This window comes from Canis aureus, chromosome 8 (genome assembly GCF_053574225.1).
Source record: "Canis aureus isolate CA01 chromosome 8, VMU_Caureus_v.1.0, whole genome shotgun sequence".
Lineage (NCBI taxonomy): Eukaryota > Metazoa > Chordata > Mammalia > Carnivora > Canidae > Canis > Canis aureus.
In genome coordinates this window covers 1,311,032-1,324,328 of record NC_135618.1, presented here as the reverse complement: position 1 = coordinate 1,324,328, position 13,297 = coordinate 1,311,032, and the positions used below count along the sequence as shown (strand labels likewise).

The following is a 13,297-nucleotide window of genomic DNA, read 5'->3' as shown; positions in this document are numbered from 1 at the left end:
TATGGCCAGAACTAATGGACAAGGGTATTAAAAAATATACCAAGGAAGCTCCTTGGAAAGGAATTTTTGAGGCCATGAAATAAAGTGGTTAACCTCAAATAACAAAAGTCTGTTTTTTTGACTTCAAATAAGGCCCTAAATTAGAGAAGAAGGTGATAATGAAGGTGAAAACAAGCATTTACATAGTTCTCACTAGCTGATAAGCACTCTTCTTAATATTCATATATTTTCATGTATTCCTCAAAATAAATTCCTATAAGATTAGTATTATTTTTAACCCCACATCTAAAGATGTGAAAACTGAAGCTCAGAAAGGCAAAGTAACTTGCTCAAGCTCCTACAACTGATAGGTAATAGGGATTCCATCATGGCACTTGCTACCTACATGTACTCTTAACGCCTTTGTTTTGCCAACAGTAAATACAGAATAGAGTGAATGGAAATATTTCCAAATATTTCAGATACTATATGGCAAAATCTTTTAAGAGTCATGTATACACACATATATACAGTACATATATTACATATATACACACATATACAATATTCATAACACACACTAAAAATGCTGCAGTTCTGGGCCCTATCTTTCAGAGACCTGAATAATGATAAGTGACTCATAATTCACATGTCCCATGAAATCCAATTTCAAAAATAAGAGTGAAAAAAACTTAAAGCAAATGCAATGTAAACATTGCAAAATAAAAAAAAGAAAAGAAAAAGAAAAAGGGAGGAGGGATGTCTGGGTGGCTCAGTGTTTGAACGTCTACCTGCAACTTGGGGCAATGATCCTGGGGTCCTGGGATCAAGTCTCCCATTAGGCTCCCTGCAAGGATCTTGCTTCTCCCTCTGCCTATGTTTCTGCCTCTTTCTGTGTCTCTCATGAATAAATAAATAAAATGTTCAAAAAAAAAAAATCAAAATGATAGCAATAGCTTTGTGGCCCCAGGTAATTACTAACAGCATATTTAAGGATCCACTCTTTGTGTTTCTTAATTCTGTAGGAAACAAAACATCTCATCAGTGTTTGTTCCCCTGGCAAGTGAATCTGCTGAACTTCCTGCTCATCTTCACAGCTCTGCTTTCTTTGACTCTCAGCAGCTGACTGTGAATCAGCCAATGCCTGGTGCGGAAAAGTGTATTGGACTATTGAGGATCATCCTCTGGATTTTCTTTGTCTCTGAGGTCTCAGTCTCCCCAGACTTGTGTCTTAGTGGCTCTCTGATAACTGAAAATAGATTTTTCTTTTAAAATATTTTTTCAGCTATTCCAACTCTTCGAAATGGGAGGCTCATTTCAATGCAAGGCAAATTAGTCCACCATTGTGCATAATTTTTAAAATCTTAAAGTCAAATATTCTGTTATTATTGCAATTCACCAGAATCAGCATTAACCTACTTCAATAGTTATTAGTCACTTATGGATATAGGAAAGTACTTCTAAATTGATTAAGAGAGCCACATCTGAAATTCTGAACTGCAATGAAGGAATAATACTTGTCTATGATCCACTGGTGTTAAATGTTTTCTAGCTCTTCACTTGGCAAGTAGATGTCTAGAAGCTTGACATAATCAGGATTAAATGTCTATGTCTCTAATCTTGGTGGCTCTCTGATAACTGAAAATAGATTTTTCTTTTAAAATATTTTTTTTCAGCTATTCCAAGTCTTCTAAATGGGAGGCTCAGTTCAATGCAGGGCAAATTAGTCCACCATTGTGAATTAAACACCTGTCCTCCTTCCTACTTTAAGGGGAGATTTTTTTCATTCCACACAGAAAATAGAGACTGTCAATAGAATGCTATTTATCTATAAAAAATTGGAAACCTTGCCATTTGCAATGACATGGATGGAGCTTGAGTATAATAATCCTAGGTGAAGTAAGTCAGAAAAAGACAAACACCATATGATTTCACTCATCTGTTGAATTCAGAAAACAAAACAAATGAACAAAGAAGAGAAAAAGAGAGAGAGAAACCCAAAACCAGACTCTTAAAATAGAGAGCAAATAGATGGTTGCCACAGAAGGAGTGGGAGGGGGATGGGTGAAATAGGGAAAGGGGATTAAGAATACAGTTATCTTGATGAGCACTGAGTAGTGTATAGAATTGTTGAATCACTATATTGTACATCTGAAACCAATTTAACACTGTATGTTAACTGTACTGGAATTAAAATTTTAAAAAAAGAAAAAAGAGAGAAAAGAAAAGAAATAGAGACCTTTAATCATTTGACCACTATGACAATTCTCTGACTCTCAAATTCTCACAAACCAGCCCCGGGCAGCTAAAGGGATATACCCTTGAATATCACTCTAAATAACTCTTCTTGTCTTTTTAAATAGGCATTTTTATGGCCGTTATCCCTTGGAGTTTATAGATTATGTTAATAGTTGCTTAACTTTATCTGTCAGGAATGCTAGAACGTAAGACACAGCACGAGAACCTTATATGGTTAATGTCCATCATTCAGGGATGATGGATTGGCAATAAGATGCATTAACTGCATGGGTCTTTGATTACTTCCTTATGGAGAGAGGAGGGCATCTCTCATTAAAGAATTAGTTGCATTATACTATTTATGATCATTATTTAAATTGTAGGTTTCAGATGAGATTTGTGTGTATGTGCACATGTGCAAATGTCACCCACAAGCTTGACCTAATATTTTATATTTGTTGCTTTTACAGCCAGTCTTCCCCTCGTGATTCCTTCTATGAATTGAGTACAAAATTTTGTTTGAATACACCTTTCCCATAAGCTCTTAATTCAAGTGTTAATGGTATAGCTAGCTCTAACCCCACCTACCATCTCTAAGGTCGACATAAGACCAAGCAAAGCAGAAAATCCTCTAAATGCAGTGATTGATACAATAGCTGGTCCCAGAATCCATACTTTTACCCTGACAGTCAAGCACAGGATCTTTGCTAAAATTGTTTAAAAAAAAAAAAAAAAAAAACACTCGGCCACTGTTGTTGCTAAACTAAGATGAAATAAGTTTGAAATTCTTGTGGGCTACCATGAGAATAGAGTTTACCTGTGAGAGAAGCAGAGTTAGGAACCATCATCCCAATGATCAATGCACTTTCTGATATCCACTTAACCTAAAGGAAAAGAGAAATATTATTACATAAGGATCCCAGAGGTCAAAAGAACAAACTGCATATCCTCAGAATTGACACATTTCCTTTTCATTTTTTATTTTTGCTCAAACTACTTTGAATTAGATTTCTATAATTTGTATCTGAAAGAATCCTGATTAATATAATTCAACAGTTAATGAGTAAGAATTATGATATGCAAAGTCACACTAAAACTAGAATTTGGATTTATACTGGTGTATACTTTTCCATATTAAAAAAAATAGAGGTCTATGGGCTTCCTCTTTGTCAGGTTTGGCATGAATAGGGTTAATAAGAATGACACACAAAACAACTTCACTCGGGTTATTTTTCATATCCTAGGAATCAGGCCCAGGCCATTTGACTGAAACATCATACCAGGAGTCACATCTTTTTCACTTTTGTGCTTGTAAAGTGAGGCATTCATTGGCAAAACTCCGTGTAGAATGTAGAAACTCAGTGAAGAAAAGGGAGGGAGGGAGAGAGACATTCTTGTAACATGTTCCAAATCCACCAGGGCTCCAGGACCCACGTGAAGGGAAAGGAGGTTGAATAGGTTATTTTCAGTGAGCTGAAAACATTGTACTTTAATTATAAAATTGCAGGTTAAATAAGCTAACAAAAAGGAGGACAGGAAATTAAGACAGAAGCAGTTTGGGAACCAAGGGATTTCTCCAGTTGCTGTAGCAGATGCTAGATTTCCTGCTGAGTTCCCTCAGAGATGCCTGCATGCATAAAGTCAGATTTCTGGAATAAATCAGGAATTCCATCATATTTTTTTTTAGATACACACTAAAACATAAGATGATTTTATTCTATCCTGGAAAAACAAAGTTCAATTAAGCCAATCAAGCCTTTGGTCTATATGACACTGGTTTGATTGACTTAAAATGAAATAGCAATTTCAATGTTGTTTTGATATCACATACAGTTAATATCTTTGGTCCCTAAATCATGGGGATTCAATAAATTTTGTAAACAAACAAAAAGTAAAAATGTCTCCCAATCTCCCTACCAACCTCAGCCCACTTGCTTCACCAGATCTGCAGTTGGTATTATGGAATTAGTTAGTTCAGTGAGTCAAATGTTTTATTCGGTCATTTTGTGTCAAGCTAGCTAACTATTAAGATAAATGGTTATAGCATAGCATTGGAATCAAAATAAGAATAATAAAAATTTTTCCTGGAAAAGAAAAATTCTAAGAAATGGCTACTATTAACTGCTTCTATTTTGTGATGCAAAGATAAAAAACAATCTGGATCACACAGAAGAGGATTTATTTCTATTCTATGTATATAATTACTCTGGATTTTGCAAAGTTTGCCACAGCTCTAATATGCTGCTTGAGAAACAGTTCTTAGAACTTGCAAATAGAACAACTTTAGCTTCTGTCAGACCCTCTTTGCTCTTTGAAGACTCCGTAGTGTCCATATCAAGTGCCCACAGCATTATGTTTGCAGTCTGTTTTCTCTGACTCCTGGGAACTTTTGCAATAATGATGTTGGCCCTTTGATGTTTACTCTCAAATTTTTTGATCTTGAAAGTAGAAAATAAAGGCACCTGCTTATTTCTAAAACCATTCTCACACAAGAAGCCTGTATTCACCTGCTGTTTATTTACTTGAATGGTTTTGTTTTCTAGTGAATCTTTTCTATTTACAAAATACAATAGAATCCAACAACTGTGTTATGATGCTTTGGGTTTCTTTTAGCACCCCGGTTAATTGGCTAGCAGCAACAGCAAGGTGCTTGTGTGATGAGAGCTGAGGGTCCGCAAAGTAAAATCAAAGGACCTGCTTAGGCAAGACATGTTAACAAAACAGTTCAAAACAACATTTAGGTAGAAATCTGGCAGGAAGCTGGCAGTTAGAAACAGCCTGGAAACCATATTAATGATCATTAATCATAAATGATCCAGTGAGGACTGTAGGGCCCTAGGGTAGGCCACCTCAAAAGTGTCACTTTGGCATACTGATTATTTTTTAGTTAAAAGATACTTAAGAATCATCGGTACAAAAGAAACACTCTGACCACCCCCTGCTCCTGTTTCCTCTTCAGAGAGCAGGAAATAAATCTCTCATGTGAAAGGTAACTTCTCTATACCAGGAAGTGATGGGACATCCTTATTGCCAGAGATAAGGACTTCAGAGCTAGGAAGGCTGTATAAACAACCTTGTTTACTAATTTATTACCCTAACCCAAATTCTACTTAGATTTCCTTACTAACTGAGCTCCCAAAGTCTTCTTTGTTCGGTCAACTCCTCATAGATTTATTGTCTCTGTGCCCCAAAAATATAAAAACTGTCTGCCTTGATTATTTCTTTAGATCTCAACTTTATTATGGGCATCTGTGCACAGATAATTATTTTTTTTCTCTTGTTAATCTGTTTCGTGTCAATTTATTTCTTAAACCGACTGGAAGAATCTTGAAGGATACGGGAAAGTTTTTCCTCTCCAACACCTCCATCCTGCTCTGAGTAGATGGTTGCTCTACTGGGAAGCCCAGGAAATCAGACTAGATTAGTGTCTGACTAAACTAAAACAAAGTACATCCACAGAAGGGGAATCCTTTCCATTTCATCAACTGCAGAGAATTAATGAGTTCAGTTTTTAGAAGTGCTTGCCATAGAGGCTTAAGATTATTTGCAAAAGAGGTCTACACTCCAAGAAGATTTGAGATGTACTAACAAAGAATAATTTCCAAATGGTACAATCATGGCCCTCATGTACATACAAAATGAACATGTATCTAAAGTTTATTTCACTCAATAATTGATGAACAACAAGTATGATAGTCATAGTAGCTCAAAGGGTATTTTGGGAATTGGATATTTATAGGGCATTTAGATAAAGAAGTTTTAGAAAAGATTTCTAGTTTAGATTAAAAAAACCTGGTAAATATTATATAGTTCACCTCTAGGGTTGACTTTTTACAAAGGGAATTATTCATGTCTCTACAATATAAAAACCTCCAAGTTCACATGTAACTTCATAGTCTAAACTCTTAATAAATAGCAAATAACAATGTCAAGTAATCATATGTTCTCCTAAAAAGTTAACCGTTAGATTGCTATGTTAAGCAACAGTTCAATGTGACATCAGAAAGATACGTATTCTTTTGCCCTGCTTACAGATTTTGGGTGCCTTTTTCTAACAATACTAAGTAGATAGGCAAAAAATAATTGTGTTTATAACCAAAAGGTGCCGTTACATATTCAATGTGTAATAACCTTAAATGATTAATGACCTTATTTTTCCTGTTGTGTTAACCAATAGTTTTAAAAGACTACCCCTACTTTCCATATCTTTCTGGCCTAAAATATTTTATAATTCTTTGAGAAGGACTAAGTTTTCTTATTTGTAATATTTAAAATCCTCAAAGGCTTATGGATGACCTTGGTGCTAGGATATAAAGAAATGTGATTTCAGATAAAAGACCATGTGATTTCAGGTAAAATATAACAATATAGACTTTTTTTTTTTCCCTCCTGGTCTAGTGAATGTAATAGGAGAAACAAAAATTTGAGAGACACTGGAGAAGAATGTAATGCTGAAACTCAAAAACTTGGTTAAATCTCTTTCTCTCAGATAGGTTTGGATTGAATATTATGACTTCTAATAGCTAATAAAATTCCCAAGTTCCTGTGAGCTAAACAGTCTCTGTTTTCTCTAATTTTACTCTAGGATCTGATGTGGTGCATGGCTGGTGCAGAGAAAAATCCAGGGGTCAATTATATCCAGATACTAATTGACACTGATGTCTTCTGTAGCTGATTAATTTAAAGATTTTCTTAAGAAGTTATCAATTTCATTTTTGAGTCTCCCTGGGATTAAATATGACAATATGTCTAACAATTTCTTACTTAAAAAACAAAACAAACCAAATCAACCAGTGAACCTTGTTCTTATCTACTAAAAACATTGTAAATAGATATGATTTTTGCCTTTATAAAGTTGACATTCAGCAGCCAATTGGTATAGGCAGAAAATTTCAAGGCCTGTATTTAACAAATATGTAAATCAAGACAATACTTGGTTGTGTCTCGAAAGGTAATCAATGAATTAGAATTTTACATATTGTTATTTAAAAGTGAATTTAAGATTTTTAAGAAATGTGTTAATCACACCAAGAAAAGGATAAAAACCATGTAATCATTTCAATAGACACAGAAAAAGCATTTGATAAAATACAACACTCATTCATGATAAAAGTCCTCAACAAAGTAGGTTTATGGAGGGAACATATCTCAACATATTAAAGGCCATATATGAAAAACGCACAGCTAACAGTATACTCGATGGTGGAAAACTGTGAGCTTTCCCCCAAGGTCAGAAACAACACAAGTATGTTCATTTTCATTACTTTTATTCAACAGAGTGCTAGAAGTCCTGGCCACAGCAATAAAAAGATATAAATTGCATCCAAATTGGTAAGGAAGAAGTAAAACTTTTACTATTTGCAGATGACATATAATATATAGAAAACCCTAAATACTCCACCAAAAACTACTAGAAGTTCATAAATGAATTCAGTAAGTTTTCAGGATACAAAGTTGATATATAGAAATCCATTGCACTTCTATCCCCTAATAGTTAAATAGCAGAAAGAGAAATTTAAAAACAATCCCATTTACAACTGCCCAAAAAATAATAAAATACCTAGGAATAAACTTAACCAAGGAGGTAAAAGACCAGTACTCTGAAAACTATAAAATATTGATGAAGAAACTGAAGACAAACAAATGGAAAAATATTCCATGCTCATGGATTTGAAGAGCAAATCTTGTTTAAATGTTCATATTGCTCATAGCAATCTATAGATTTCAAGTAATCCTTCTCAAAATACTATAGCATTTTTCACAGAACTAAACCAAATAATCCTAAAATTTGTGTGGAATCACAAAAGACCCCAAATAGCCAAAGCAATCTCGAAAAAAAAAAAGAACAAAACGGGCAGTATCACAATCCCAGATTTCAAGATATATTACAAAGTTGTAATAATCAAAACAGAATGGTACTGGCACAAATATTGATACATAGATCAATGGGAGAGAATAGAGGACCCAGAGATAACCCATGATTATATGGTCAATTAATTTTCTACAAAAAACACAAGGGAAAAAAAAAGAAGGAGGCAAGCATATGCAAGGGGAAAAAGTCTCCTGAACAAATGGTGGGAATGTTGGACAGCAACATGCGGAGGAATGAAACTGGACTACTTTCTTAAACTACACAAAAATAAACTAAAAATGGATTAAGGACCTAAAAGTGAGACCTAAAGCCATAAAAGTCCTCAAAGAGAGCACACACTGTAATTTCTCATTGGCTATAGCAACACTTTTGTGTTTTGAGGCAAGAAAAACAAAACTAAAAATAAACCATTGGGACTACATCAAAAGGAAGAGCTTCTGCACAGCAGAGGAAACAATCAACAAAACTAAAAGACAACCTACTGAATGGGCTAAGGTATTTACAAATGATATATCTGATAAAGGGTTATATCCAAAATATATAAAGAACTTATACAACTCAACCTCCAAAAACCAAATAATCTAATTAAAAAGTGGGCAGAAGGCGTGAATAGATATTTCTCCAAAGAAGACATCCAGATGGCCACAGACACATGAAAAGATGCTCAACACCATTCATCCTCAGGGAAATGCAAATCAAAACCACAATGAAATATCACCTCACACCTGTCAGAATGGCTAACATCAACACAATAAACGAGTGCTGGCGAGGATGCAGAGAACAAGTAACCCTAAGGCACTGGTGGTGGGAATGCAAAATGGTGCAGTCACTGTGGGAAGCTGTATGGACATTCTTCAAAAATTAAAAATATAGAATTACCATATGATCCAGTAATTCCTCTACTGGATATTTACTCAAAGAATACAAAAGCAGTACTTTGAAAAGATATATGCATCTCTGTGTGTATTGTGGCATTATTTACAATAGACAAATTATGGAAGTAGCCCAAGTGTCTATTGGTAGATGAATGGAAAAAGGAAAAGTGGAATGTATAGATAATGGACTATCACTCAGCCATAAAAAAGAATGAAATCTTGAGCTTTGCAACAACATGGATGGATCTAGAGAGTATACTGTGAAGAAACGGGTCAGTCAGAGAAAGACAAATACCATATTATTTTCACTCATGTGGAATTTAAGAAACAAAATGAATGAACCAGGAAAAAAAGAGGCAAACCAAAAAACAGACTTTTAAATGTAGAGAAGAAACTGTTGGTTACCAGAGGAGAGGTAGGTGGTAAATGGGGAAAGAGGTGAAGGGGATTGAGAGTACATTTATCATAATGAGCACTGACTAAGGTATGGAATCGTTGAATCACTATATTGTATATTTGAAACCAACATAATACTGTATGTTATTATACTGGATTTTTTAAAAAAAAAACCTCTTTTGTTATTAGAACACTAAAATTTAAAAATGCATTAATCATTCACTTATATGAAGCAATATTTACTGTCTTAGAAGTAGTTTATTAATCCTTAGTCTTTTCCAACAAACAATTTTGTGTGCAATTGTGTATTTTAAGTGTGTGTGTGAGAAAAAAAATAAAACAAAACTTTGTTTTTCTTTTGGGAGGTGAAAGTCAGTCTGGGTAATGTCAGAACTAGGAAAGCCAATTCAACTTGCAAGTATATCTGAGCCCTGAGGTCCCTGACCTGTGTGACCTATGGACAGCCCCTCAAAGAACTGTATGGCTTGATAATTTTCCAGTGGGAATGCAAAGCCTTGAGAAGCAGATGTGAAGAACATAAAGAAAGAAGCAATGTTTACTGCAGCCGGATTGCTATTATGCAGGGAAACTGAGTTTAGTAGGGTATTCAGAGTACCAAGTGTAAATGCTCAAAAAATGGAAGGAAAACTTCAGATAGTAACATAAGACAGTGTTAGGGAAACCAGTATTTTTGCATAGTAAACAGAATTTTTAAAATTCTGAGGGAGCCTGATTAACTGCTATAGCCAGAACCACTCTAGAATCTTCCCAGCCAACCCCATGATGATAATCAGAGCTCAGGGAGAAAAAAAAAATTCTAAATATCTGTTCATTAATATCTAGGCTGCAATGGGCCTAGAAGGAGAACAGGCCAAGTCAGTTGACAGGAATGGGTCAATAACGGAGGTTAGTGGGACGGCGTGGTGCTGCAAGAGTAGAAGAAACACAAATGGGGTGAAACCAATGGGTGGGATCTGAGGAGACTTACACATGAGCCATGTGAGACACAAGACCAAACGATGAATTTACCAAGATGTGGTGGCCATAAACCCAGATACCCCAGGGGTTCTAGGGGACACAAGATCAATTGGGCTAAAATATTTGGGAATGAGCTCATCACAGTGAATGCATCTTGAGGTTTTGAAAGTTGTTAGGACTTTACAAGGCTGAATAAAGAAACTGCTACAAAACAAATAACATTGAGGCCTCACTTAAAACAACTAGCATCTATAAAAAGCAATAAACTTGCCAAATTAAAAATAAAATATGTAAGGGAGAGTAGAAAAGTACAAAATAGAGGTTCTTTGTTTTGTTTTGTTTTTGTTTTTTTAGTTTTGTATAGCTCTGCTTCTATTAAGCGTGTCTATTATGCATGCAGTGGGATGCCCCTCAGAGAAAAGAACTTTTTCAAATGCTAAAAAAGTCTTCCAATCTGATGGGTAAGTGTGCCATAACTAAGGTAAAAGAAGGTCAGGTCCAATAAAACGTATTTTTAAAAGGAGATTCTGAGATTTGATCTAAATGATAGCTGCACTCCCTGATTAGCCAGACAAGCCCAGTCGCGGTGATCATTTGAGGTTGTGGAATGCCTGCCCCTCAAGGTCACCTCACAGTGGTATGTAGGAACTTTGAGAACTGTTAAGGCAATGTTGGTGGCGAATGGTATTAAAATTTAAAAATTTCCATTGAGATTGAGGACAACATTCAGTAAAGCTATGACAAATCTCTTATTTGGATCTTAAGTGTGTTAGAAAATAACACTCTTATTGCATAAAAACCCTAATAAAGTGGCTGAATCTATTATGTTATGCTAAATGGAAGGATAATTACTTAATGAAATTTTAGCTAGGGTTTTTTTTTTTTTGTTAGAGTTTTGAAGGAATTAAATATTGAGAATTAAAGTACACTTAGTGAATTCTAATTCCCAAAATTATACCCATCTAAATGGCAAACATATTTAAACTAATACAAATAATTTATGACCCCAACATGATAGTACCATATTCCTACCTTAGGAACTTCACGTTAAACAGAATTACCAGGAAAAGTAAGGAAGAATTGACACTTTTTTTTGGGGGGGGGGGTGAGGGGTTCTTTTTACATGAATTTTAGTTCTTTTCCCGCCCTTGCTGTTGTTAGTGTACTTTATGCAGGATGAAAAGTAAAGTTTAGGGGTGCCTGGGTGGCTCAGTTGGTTGACGGTCTGCCTTCAGCTCAGGTCAGGATCCCGGGGTCCTGGGATTGAGCCCCCCCCTTGGGATCCCTGCTCAGCGCCCCCTTCTCCTCCCCCCTGTTCATGCTCACTCTCTCACTCCTTCTGCCACTCTCTAATAAATACATTCTTTTTTTTTTTAATGAAAAGTTTATTTTTCTCATTAGATTCATTCTTTTCCATTGGCAGACCTCATTCCCCCCCTCCCTGAGCCCTCACTTCGGCAATGCGTAGATGCGATACCAGTAATGGTAATCATGTTCCGGTGCAGGGGGGTTCTTTTTGTCCATCAACTATCTGTTACCTGTCAAGATTCTTGAATCAGAAAAACTGAATATCTATTTAAAGCTTTCAAAAATTCGTGCAAGACAAAATGGAATTCAAGGCCAACTGAATGATACAGAAAGTACCACTTTCTACTTCACGAGCCCACAGGGAGGACAGAGTTGTCACACATATTTAAATATCATAACATCACAACCCTGAAAGCCAAACCTTCAAGAAGCACATGAGCAGACAGACAATAATAGACACAGAAATGTAGCTCTTCTCCCCTCCCGTTAGATGCACAGACCAAAATATAAGTAGGAAAAGGAGGGATTTAAACAAAGGTATGGATGAAGTTGAATGGGCGTAGACCTATAAATGTGTGTAGTAAAAAAAGGAACTCATCTGCGGAACAGTCATGGAGAGGGACTACATAGTTAAAGAAAAAAGTCATTTGGTTTTAAGTTTGAAATAGCACAGACTGTGCTCCCAGATAAAGAAGGTGAATTCGGGGGAGGCCGCGCTTCTGGGCCGCGCAGCGGCCGCATCCACACCTTGCACCTGTCGGTGGGATTCAGGAGTCCGGGGCTTCTCAAGGCGGGATGTTACCAAGCAAGCTTAGGATTCCCTTAAAACGCAGGAGGGGGGATCCCTGGGTGGCTCCGTGGTTTAGCACCTGCCTTTGGCCCGGGCGCGACCCTGGAGTCCCGGGATCGAGTCCCGCGTGGGCTCCCTTCATGGAGCCTGCTTCTCCCTCCTCCTGTGTCTCTGCCTCTCTCTCTCTCTATGTCTATCATAAATAATAAATAAATATTAAAAAAAACAAACAAACCAGGAGGGCATCAGGGTTACCTGCCACTGGTCCATGGCCCAAGAACCAATCCCCTACCTCCAGAGACCGGGTCGTAGCCTGAGCACGTCTGTCTTCTGGCTGCTGCTGCTTTATCTCAACCCATTTCCCTGTTTGGAAAAATGACCACAAGGAAGGACACAGCGCTTTTTCATCCAGCCCTTGACTGACAATTGCCCAACTTCGGTTGGGCAGGAAAAGCTTGTAAAGGGCGGTATTGGAGAAACTTCTGGAACTTCAGTTATCAGTCTCAAGGTTGCTAATTCTACTGCTTCAGTGACATGTAGACCAGATGGGGGCTCCCCTAACACGAGCCACACGGAGAGGGCGTCTGCCGCCGACAGCACCGCGGGGAGCTCAGCTGCGACCGGCAGGGTCCAGGCCGGTCCCCGAGTGAGTCACGGGCGGGGGCAGGTGGGGTCGAGGCCGCCAGGGACCACGGCCACAGCGCGGCGGCCACGCACCGCCTTCCACGCGCCGAGCAGGGCCTCACCCAAGGGACCTGCGTGCGCCTGACGAGCCGGCGTCCATCCTCAACTAACCCCTCTCGGCCCTGACGGTCTCGTCCTAGGGTGGTCTGCACCCCCTGCCAAGGGGGACGGGACCTC

The 13,297-nt window shown here is 37.2% G+C and overlaps 1 long non-coding RNA gene across 1 annotated transcript in view; it reads right to left on the bottom strand.

Moving 5' to 3' along the window:
* The window catches only part of LOC144317990 (uncharacterized), a 131,783-nt gene extending 118,853 nt beyond the window's left edge, over positions 1-12,930 (bottom strand). The window contains exons 1-2 of the long non-coding RNA XR_013383847.1: positions 12,729-12,930; positions 3,035-3,101 (exon numbers count right to left, since the gene is read on the bottom strand). This is a non-coding gene — a long non-coding RNA (uncharacterized LOC144317990). The remainder of the gene's footprint in view (positions 1-3,034; positions 3,102-12,728) is intronic.
* Between the last annotated feature and the right edge of the window lie 367 nt (positions 12,931-13,297).